This window comes from Protomyctophum bolini, assembly GCF_963924005.1.
Source record: "Protomyctophum bolini genome assembly, contig: SCAFFOLD_147, whole genome shotgun sequence".
NCBI classification, from domain to species: Eukaryota; Metazoa; Chordata; class Actinopteri; order Myctophiformes; family Myctophidae; genus Protomyctophum; species Protomyctophum bolini.
Genome location: NW_027666127.1, coordinates 47,212 through 56,869, shown reverse-complemented (window position 1 = coordinate 56,869; position 9,658 = coordinate 47,212).

The window sequence follows — 9,658 nt, the reverse complement described above, 5'->3', positions numbered from 1 at the left end:
ATTAGAGTAGCCAATTAGTTTTACCCCTTTTTCTCCCCAATTTAGTTGTTATGCCAATTACAGTAGTTCCTCCCCACACACATTTCTCTGTTGTCATTTTCTATTGTATCCTACTGCACCGCCTCCTCCACAACTTTCCTTTGGTGGACAGTGTTGCCATATTTAGTGAGAGAAAACCAGGTCCATTGTTTTTAAAAGACTCTTCATTCTCAATTTAGCAGTCATCCTCTCCACGTCAAAAATCTCAGAGACTACTTGAAGCCAGTCATCTACAGATGGGGCTTTTTCCCCCTGCAGCCAAGAATATAAAATATCTGTCACTTCCTGTAATTTCATCTGGTAAGATCTCCCAGATATAGCAGTAAACAGGAATCTAATATTTGTATACCCAGAATCTCCATAGCTGTGAATTTCTGAACAACCCCAGAAAACATGACAATGATTTGCTTCCGGAAACCTCCAGTTTCTCCAGCACAACTGGGGTATTCCAAGCTGTTTTGATTTAAGTTTTGTGAGTGAAAAAAAAGCTAGATGTGTTTTTTCCAGCAGAATTCACACCAGGTGATGGAACACTAGATGTTGTGTATTGTGTTTTGCAAATATTTAACCACGTTTTAATAATTAATATTTAGTTATCCCCAAACAATGGTGTATGGGAGGTCTATAGTCTAGTGCATTGAAACGGGGATAGACACTCCCCTAGCTCGTTCTTGGCAGATATAAGCAATACGCCACTCCGACCTACTTACTTTGGTACTAATTAGTGCGTTAAGATTAATTACATGTCCTTCAGCCATATAGCCTACTGCAGGAGCACAGATCCAGTCACAGCCATTAAAAAAGGGTTAACAGCACTGCAGACACACACTGTGGGCCTATTGGCAGCTACAGCTGGACAGTCTTTAATGGTCTTAAGTGCCGTTGAGGGACTGTGCGTGTGCGTGTGCGTGTGCGTGCGTGCGCGCGTGCGTGAGTGTGTGTGTGCTTGTTTGTTTACCTTACTACATTGTAAGGGGCAATGTGAGTACCATTTTCCTGGACCTCACAAATAACCATTTATTTTATGGTTAACCCTTCTATTGTGTTAGGGTCATTATTTACCCCGGTTTCAAGTTTAAATAGGTACATTTCAAGTTTAAATACGTACATTTCATGATATCCTCAGAAACACCTATTTTAATGCAACAAAATGAATTATCACCATTTCAGTTAATTATCTTGGTCTATAAAAACAAAAGTGTTTTGGGTCAAAATAGACACGTCTACATTCATGTAAAAAATTAAAAGTAATTTATTTTTCATAAATCCAAACTTTTACTCCTAATTGCAAATGCAAATTGAGGACAAGTTTCTCTTTCTCAGAATAGCTTACGCACCATGTCTCTGTACGTGTGTGTGTGTGTGTGTGTGTGTGTGTGTGTGTGTGTGTGTGTGTGTGTGTGTGTGTGTGTGTGTCTGCAATCCATGTAACTCGAGAACCATTCGCCCCACCGACTTTAAATCTGACACACGCATTCCACACCACCACAGGGAGTGCAGTGCCCGGCCTTGAGTCGGTCGGATACAGAAAAGGACCCCCACACCTGTCCAATTCCCAGGCTCTGCCTGAGCCAATTGATTGCATTGGCAACCCCCACACATGAGTCAGTCCACTTTTCAGTCAGTTTACACTCTTCAGACAGACATTCACCACTGACAAAGACTTCCCACAATCGCTGAATCCCCCCTCCACCACCTCCAATATGCCCATATATGGCCAGGCCCATTTGTCCAATAACATCAGGATCTCCATATACTGTATATGGCCACAAAAGGGACACAAACAGACTAACGGTTAAAATGGGTGCTATATGACAACGGATATAACGGGTATTGCATAATAGGGGGGGGGGGTACTCCACCTCACCCCACCGTGGGAACACACACTTTCTCAGTAAGCAGCACACTAAATGAACACGATTTGGGGAATTAGACGTACAATTAGGAAGAGACTCAGGTTGGGTTTAGGATTAACATATAATTTTGAAGATGTGTTTAGGATTTGGAGTTACCGTAGGCCTATATGTTTGTTACACGCCAGCCAGTGTTGTGCCTATATTGAAGTATAGCAACACAAAGTGTGTGTGTGTGTGTGTGTGTGTGTGTGCGTGTGTGCGTGTGTGTGTGTGTGTGTGTGTGTGTGTGTGTGTGTGTGTGTGTGCGTGCGTGCGTGCGCGCGTGAGGGGTCGTTGAAAAGGTGGAGACATTGCAGCCGGGGTCACAGGAGTTATTGACGAGGCCATCCAGGGTCACTCCTGTAATGGGAGTCATTTATAAAAGAAAAGCGGAAAAGGGTCAATTTCTCAGACACGGCGGATCTCTGAGCCCTTCCGACAGCGAATGACAGGTCCTTCTCATGTCGGTCATATCAATCTGCCCAGCTCGCAGGGCCCTGTGCGAGACTATTTAAAATAGGTACAGCTGTTGTCATAGCCACCGATTTCAGTGTGACGTACAACACAGGATCCCCAGCTAGTGTTTTTGGTCGTCCCAACAGTTTCTTAACAATTCGGTGGGAGGAGACTCAAAAACAAATTGGAATATTCTTGAAACATTTGAACACATATCTTGTATGAGAGTCCCTGGCACTGCGCCAAATATCTTCTATACGTTCAATAGGAAAAGGCCCAAGGGGCAGCTCTCTGTTTTTCACAAGATGGGATGTTAATGTATTGCATTAAAAACAAGAAATGATCACATAGTGATATATTAAGCGCTGTCTCCATTGTGTTATCCCCCCCCCCCCCCACACACACATTAGTATGATTACTATTTTAGTAACGTGTATATGTTTGTGTTACATTACAACCTCGCTTCGCGCGGCCGTTGTTTGCGTGCGCTGTATCAGTTTTGTTTTCCCCCTGCGCCATGTGCTGAACGCTGTGTGCTTAACTTGGGGTGTTGTGAATATACAGTTTGTACAATGAAACTATACAAACTACAGGATGCCAGGTCGACAACATGAACCTCTGTCTACATACCATGCTGTCTGAGTAACGTTTTATCCCTTTCATTAAGCCTGCCAAGGCTGGGGCAAGTGCTATACGGGCTAGGATGTATAGTCAGATTGAAGCATGCATGCACGCACGCACGCACGCACGCACGCACGCACGCACGCACACAGACACAGTATTATCAATCAATCAGTTGTCTCGCCACGGCGCTGAACCGAAGCGGGAGACAGTTGCAGACTCACTGAACATCTAAGGCGCGCGTCGACATGATGTCGCGGATCAAAAACAGGAACACGTACCGTGTTGTCGTAGAAGAGCCTATAACTGAATGTGAAGTGAAGCTGCCTCGCGGCGATGCTCCCTCTCTCTGAGGGGCAGAGCGCCGTAGCTAGCTGCTATGGGCACAGCGGGACGGGAGGCCGCTAAGCAGCACGTCGTCGGCACTTCAACACATGTCTCCGTTACTTCCCGGGGGACTTCTTCTTCCGCGCGTGCAATTCTTCAGTTGTCAGCCTACTATGCTGCATGGCCCTGAACATACCGGCATGCAGGCTCTGAGATGTAAAGTGCCGGCAAAAAAAAAAAGAATGACGGAAAAAAGAAGGCTGGATATATATAGGGGGGGGGGGGGGGGGGGGAATATCTTATCATTTATGCCAAATTCATGCTGTTATACACGCTCGCTGGTGTCATGCACCAAAGGTATAGGCATATATCTATAGTTTGCAACGCATTGCAGACACGACGCATCTACGTTAGCTTGTAGATTGGCTGCAATTGTGTGTGTGTGTGTGTGTGTGTGTGTGTGTGTGTGTGTGTGTGTGTGTGCGTGTGCATGTGCGCGTGCGTGTGCATGTGCGTGTGCGTGTGTGTGTGTGTGTGTCTGTGCGCGCGTACACATGTGCATTCAAAAAGTTTAATGATTGCACATGTGCTAAAGGCTATTGTGCACACAGCTTATTAGCCGACCATGCATGGGTTTGTATTTGGTGCAACGAAGCGGATGCCGAGCTATCCAAACGGCAGCAGGGTGGCAGCTCAGCTGGATTGAGTGTGTGGAGGGGCGGCGTTCTCATCCACTCAGTACAGTTTAGAACCCACAGTCCTGAACCAAGCAACCGTGTAAATATACAGTATAGACGAATCCACAGAGGGGTGCCCCTGGGTGCACTGTGCAGCCATTGCCGAGGTGTACCATTAAGTGCAGCTTGACACCTCATCAGCATTGATTGGCTATATATTATGCCCGGGCCTACAGGGCATGCATGCAGGCTCTGTGGATTGGTCTTCATGCAGGCTCAGTCAACATCCGAGACGTGCAAGTGGATTTTTTGGTTTTGTTAATGTAATGCCGACTATAGTGCCGAACGGGGGTGAGTCTGAATGTAGCTTGTAGCACCTATAATTCAGGCACTATAGCAAATTCTGGGTTGTTCAGCAGGGTTGTTTTGTTGGCACATGACTGACTATAGGCTTGTTGAAACCATGCAGTAGGCCACCAGGTAAGGAAGAGGCTGATGGTTCTTCCAGCATGACATACTTCTCAGTGTGAGCATTACACACAAGTAAACTGTTCCCTCCAGAACGACAGTCTGTCCTGCAGGGACAACCTCAGGGTTCTTTCCTTGCATCTTCCAGCCCGCCAAGGGAATCACTGCTGGAGATATCCTGACGCAGTCTGAGGCTCGGTACAGCCATGAGCTGACGGCTGGAAAGTAGAGAGCTTCTGGTGAGCAGAGAAGTCTGCATAAAGCACGTCAAGAGTGTTAGTGCCAATAAGCACCTGTTCTTGGCTTGCAGAGCAGAGGTGGGGAATAACCAGAGCCAAGGTGTGAACTTGAATATCAGAGCCTATACAAAGTCTTTAGGGAAAGTGATGGAGCTCAGTAGGGGACTGATTCATCATGGGCACCCTCCACGTCAAGGAGACCAATTAGAGGATTGATAGTCAGGTCTGAAAGATGGTTCTCATAGAAATATCGGGGTAAAGTTGTCACTTGGGACCCTGTATCCAAAAGAAAGTTGGTGTCATTTACTTTTTCCTGAAAAGGCACGGAGCCTACTTGGTGATGAGGTTTCACTACTACGAACAACATGTTCGACCACCACTCGTTGCACATTGGGTGGATTTAAATCAATTGTGGGCGGTAATCTACCCTGAGGCGCAGCCGGCGTAGCTGGCATTGAGGGGGAGTTCGGTCAGGTTTTTGGTTGAACTTGGAGAGGACAACGGGTCGACTTGTATAGGGGTTGTTGTGTGGGGTCTTTACGAGAAGTAGAAGATCCTCCAGTTTTTATTTTTCTCCAGAATTTCCACTCGACAACAGTGTCTTGATTGGAATGCTTAAGCTGAAGCGGCAGCGGCTCTAATGTGTCACATTTGAACTCTGCGATAAAGTGTTGATGAAAATCAGATAATTATAATATAATAATGGGAAATAGTCTGTTAATTTCATCTTTGCAATCTTTGTGATTTCAATCACCAACATGTCAGGACTCTCGACTCTCTCTCTCTCTCTCTCTCTCTCTCTCTCTCTCTCTCTCTCTCTCACGTAATTGGGATAATGAGCCAAAATCCATTCAAAGTACACAGTACAAGTACACTTGTATGGAGACATATTTGTGTCGGTACTCCCCAGATAGGTGTTGTGGAGGCCTGTTACTCTCAGTCATGATAGTCCATGGGGGATTTTTGATTGCCAAATATCTACAGTGCAACTTGCCAAAAAGTGGATTAAGGTTTGCTTGCTTACTGCTGGGCAAAAGTAAGCTTGGAACACGGAAGAAAATGGTGATGGTTACTTGTGCCAAATCACGGGAGGGCAAACATATGATGGTTGCACTCACACACACACAAGAATTATACTACACACACACACACACACACACGCACACATGAAGTAGCTTTTTGGGTGAACTATACTCCTTAAAGAAAACCCCCTCCCACCCGGTCAGCTTTTTTTCCCCCTGCAAGTCGAACCCTTCACACTCGCTCGCACCAGTGCAGTGCAGTAAATTCCTCAGTGTTAATTTGCCATTTATTATTCATTCATATAATTTCCCCCATCAAGCTGGTTGCAAAATGTGACGCGGCGAAGCCCCATGGCGTGTGTATTCACTCAACACGGCCATCAGAAATGACCTTAATTGTGACAACAAGGACGCAAGAAATGGATTACTTCAGTTTGGCCGCGCATAACGGAATCACGGTGCGGGAAGATGAATTACCCGGCGAAGTGGCCCAGACAAGTGACAAGTGGTGTGTGTGTGTGTGTGTGTGTGTGTGTGTGTGTGTGTGTGTGCGCGCACGCGCGCGCATGTTCATTTGAAAGAGCGATTTGTGTATTTAACGGCGGGCGACGGCACGTACTGTACGTGACAGAGTGCCACCAGGCCCTTAATGCAGATGTATTGCAGGAAGAGGCGAGCATTTCTGAGTGACGGCCTGCAGCGACTCTGAACCAGTCCTTCTCAAACGTTTTCACGCCAAGGACCCCCCAAATTCATACCGTATGTATTTGGCCCCTTTTCAGATGGGACCCCATCTGAAAAGGCTTTGTTTCCACGGACCCCCAGAAGAGAAGATTCATGTCAAAACAAATATGTATACATATTTCAGTCAGAAACACTCATGTCAAAGTATAGATTAACCATGTACTGCAAGAAATGGAATACAGTTAAACTTGGCGTTAAAGGTTCCGCTCTGGGATATGTTCCATGAATTTTGTCTAGGAGCTTGCAGAGCAAAGTCTGGGAACGTTAATAGTTACATTTAAATATATATATTTAATAGTATATAGTATACAAGAGCAGTCAAACATACAAACATACAAACATTATGGAAAAGGGAAACATGCAAACAACATAGAAACAAAGAATATAATTAAATGATCTGGTCAATCAGACATAATTGGTTCTTATATAAGTTCCAAGAAGAGAGTTGTAAAACAGTTGAGTATTTGTCCCAAAGAGTAGTTTTTTTAAATCATTTTGTCGTCTACGCAGGCTTTTGTTAACACCCCAGACAGGTTTGAAGTTGATTGATTCAGTATCTAGATATTGCGTGCGTGCGTGCGTGCGTGCGTGCGTGCGTGCGTGCGTGCATGCGTGCACATGCATGCGTGTTTGTGTGTACAGTACAATCCTCCTACAATCCTTATGAGTAGAAAAAATCACACTTATGTGAAGTGAGGGGTGCTCCTATCATCATACATTATCACAGTCCGTGCTCAGCCAATCAAATCATCACTATGTGGTATACACACAATCACACAAAGCTGGGCATAGGAGGGGCTATAGTACACCTCACAAAATGTGAGTGTGTTTTATCAACCAATTAAATGAAGATAGGTTGACAAGTGGTGAAGTGGTCCTTTAATGTTTGTTTAGAGCACTTATGCATATATGGCACTCATACTTTGATGAGGAAACTGTAAAAAAGAAATGCTGGCGTGAATTATATCACAGTTATCAGTACATGCTGGCATAGTTTGGGTTAAGAAAACTAAGGAGGTCATATACCATATAGTGACTGTGGAGGAATACAAGTACTTATGGGTACAACGATTGATTCCAAGCTGACATGGAATTCAATCACTCATGCCATCTATACAGTATAAGAAAGGTCAGCAGAGGCTGCATTTTATGTGCAGACTGAGACAGTATAACGTGGACAAAATGTAATGGCACCCTTCCATCCTTCGTGGAGAGTGCATTTCCCATGTCCGTATATAGACGGGCCCCCTCAATAGAGTTTGAATGGACAGGTATCAGTCAAAAGGGAGACATGGAAGAGGAAGGATGGATGTGGATAGGATCATAACAGGTCAGCTCTATATTTGGAGGTCAGATGTAGAGTTGCTGGCCAATATTGATGACATCAGGGATCTCCATAAATGGGCATTCCCATATATGGGCTTAATATTGATGACATCCACGTGATATTATGGAGGCGTGGGGTGGGTGACGGACAGACGGACTGACTGACTGACTGACTGACGGGAAATGCACATTTTCAACAACACAACAATACAAACTATGTGTACAAAAGAGACCTCCCATTGTGGTCTCCGGAGATGTTTACTTTTTTCAGTTTCCGTGAAATTTCAAAGGTTGGCGGACTTCTATTATCCTACGGTGCTGTTATTGTTAACAGCGCTGCCACCACAGGCTTCACCTGGGACTGTTGCCATCCTGGGGGAAGCTTCTCTGCATTGATAATGCACTGTTGCGGTTCCCGCATGCACAAAGGGCTTGATCAATATGTCAACCGCAATGACAAGCTTGTCCTGTGTGTGAGGACATGTACCGTATGTACTCTTTCATGCATGTTCTAGAATGCATTGCATTGGGCACAAACGTGTGTGTGTGTGTGTGTGTGTGTGTGTGTGTGTGTGTGTGTGTGTGTGTGTGTGTGTGTGTGCGTGCGTGCGTGCATGCGTGCGTGTGCGTGTGTGTGTGTGGGCATGTAGAGTATGGCATCATCAGTGATCAAGAAGGTAGGCTGTAATACATTTTTCCTCTTTACACCAAATCGCTTTGCTGAAGATAGGGTCCAACACTTTGCGACACATTGCGAGCTTGCAGCTCTGATATTTCCACAGACCGTACAGGGCTGATGTGGTTCATGTCTTCATCTATCCCTCCCTTGTTAGCTAGTTGCTGTTCATGGCTGCAGCTATAGAAGTAGGCCTATTAAACAACTAGTGACCACTTAAATATTGTGCTGCTATTTGTCCCAAAGGTTGTACACCAATTGGATGCAAAACATTGACATTTTGCAGCCATTCTAACTATTTCTGACAGTAGGTAAATGCACAATTCGGTTTTGTAAGACGATTTTCTCTTAGTTTTTCTTTTGATTGTTTTGCTCCAGTGTCAGTGTCAACTCGAGTCGTGACAAATCGTGACAACAAACACAATATTTTGGACCAGACAAATAATTACAAAGAAGAAAAACACCAACAAAAATTGTTGTAACCTGCCCGTTTTTTCCCCGACTTTCTATTTCTTTGTTTGTCATGATTTGTCACGGCAAGAGTTGGCTTTGTCCGCGGCGTAAACGTCTTTAAATTAATACTCTCTGAAACTTCTATGAGGAAAATTAACGGGGATTTATTTTCCGGGTCCCTCGAGGGGGCGGGACTGCAACGCTCTATAGAGCGCCGCAGTCCCTCCCCCTTTCTGAAAAACGAGTGGCCCAGGAAATGAAAACCCAATGCATTCTCCCATTGGCACTTCTTATATAATGTATTTAAAGACGGTTACGCCGCGGACAAAGCCAACTCGGATCGTGACAAATCATGACAATGAACACAATGTTTTGGGCCGATCAAATAATTTAGAAGACGAAAAACAAAACAAATAGTGTTGTCTCCTGACTTTCTTTTCTTCTTTCTAATGATTTGATCGGCCCAAAACATTGTGTTCATTGTCATGATTTGTCACGATCCGAGTTGGCTTTGTCCGCGGCGTAACTGTCTTTAAATAAATTAAATAAGAAGTGCCGATGGGAGAATGCATTGGGTTTCCATTTCCTGGGCCACTCGTTTTTCTGAAAGGGGGAGGGACTGCGACGCTATATTCAATGCCATTGTTGCACCAAACTAATGCAGAGAGTTCAGCCATAATGCTGCTGCTGCCTCTGAACCCCCTCTATACACTGA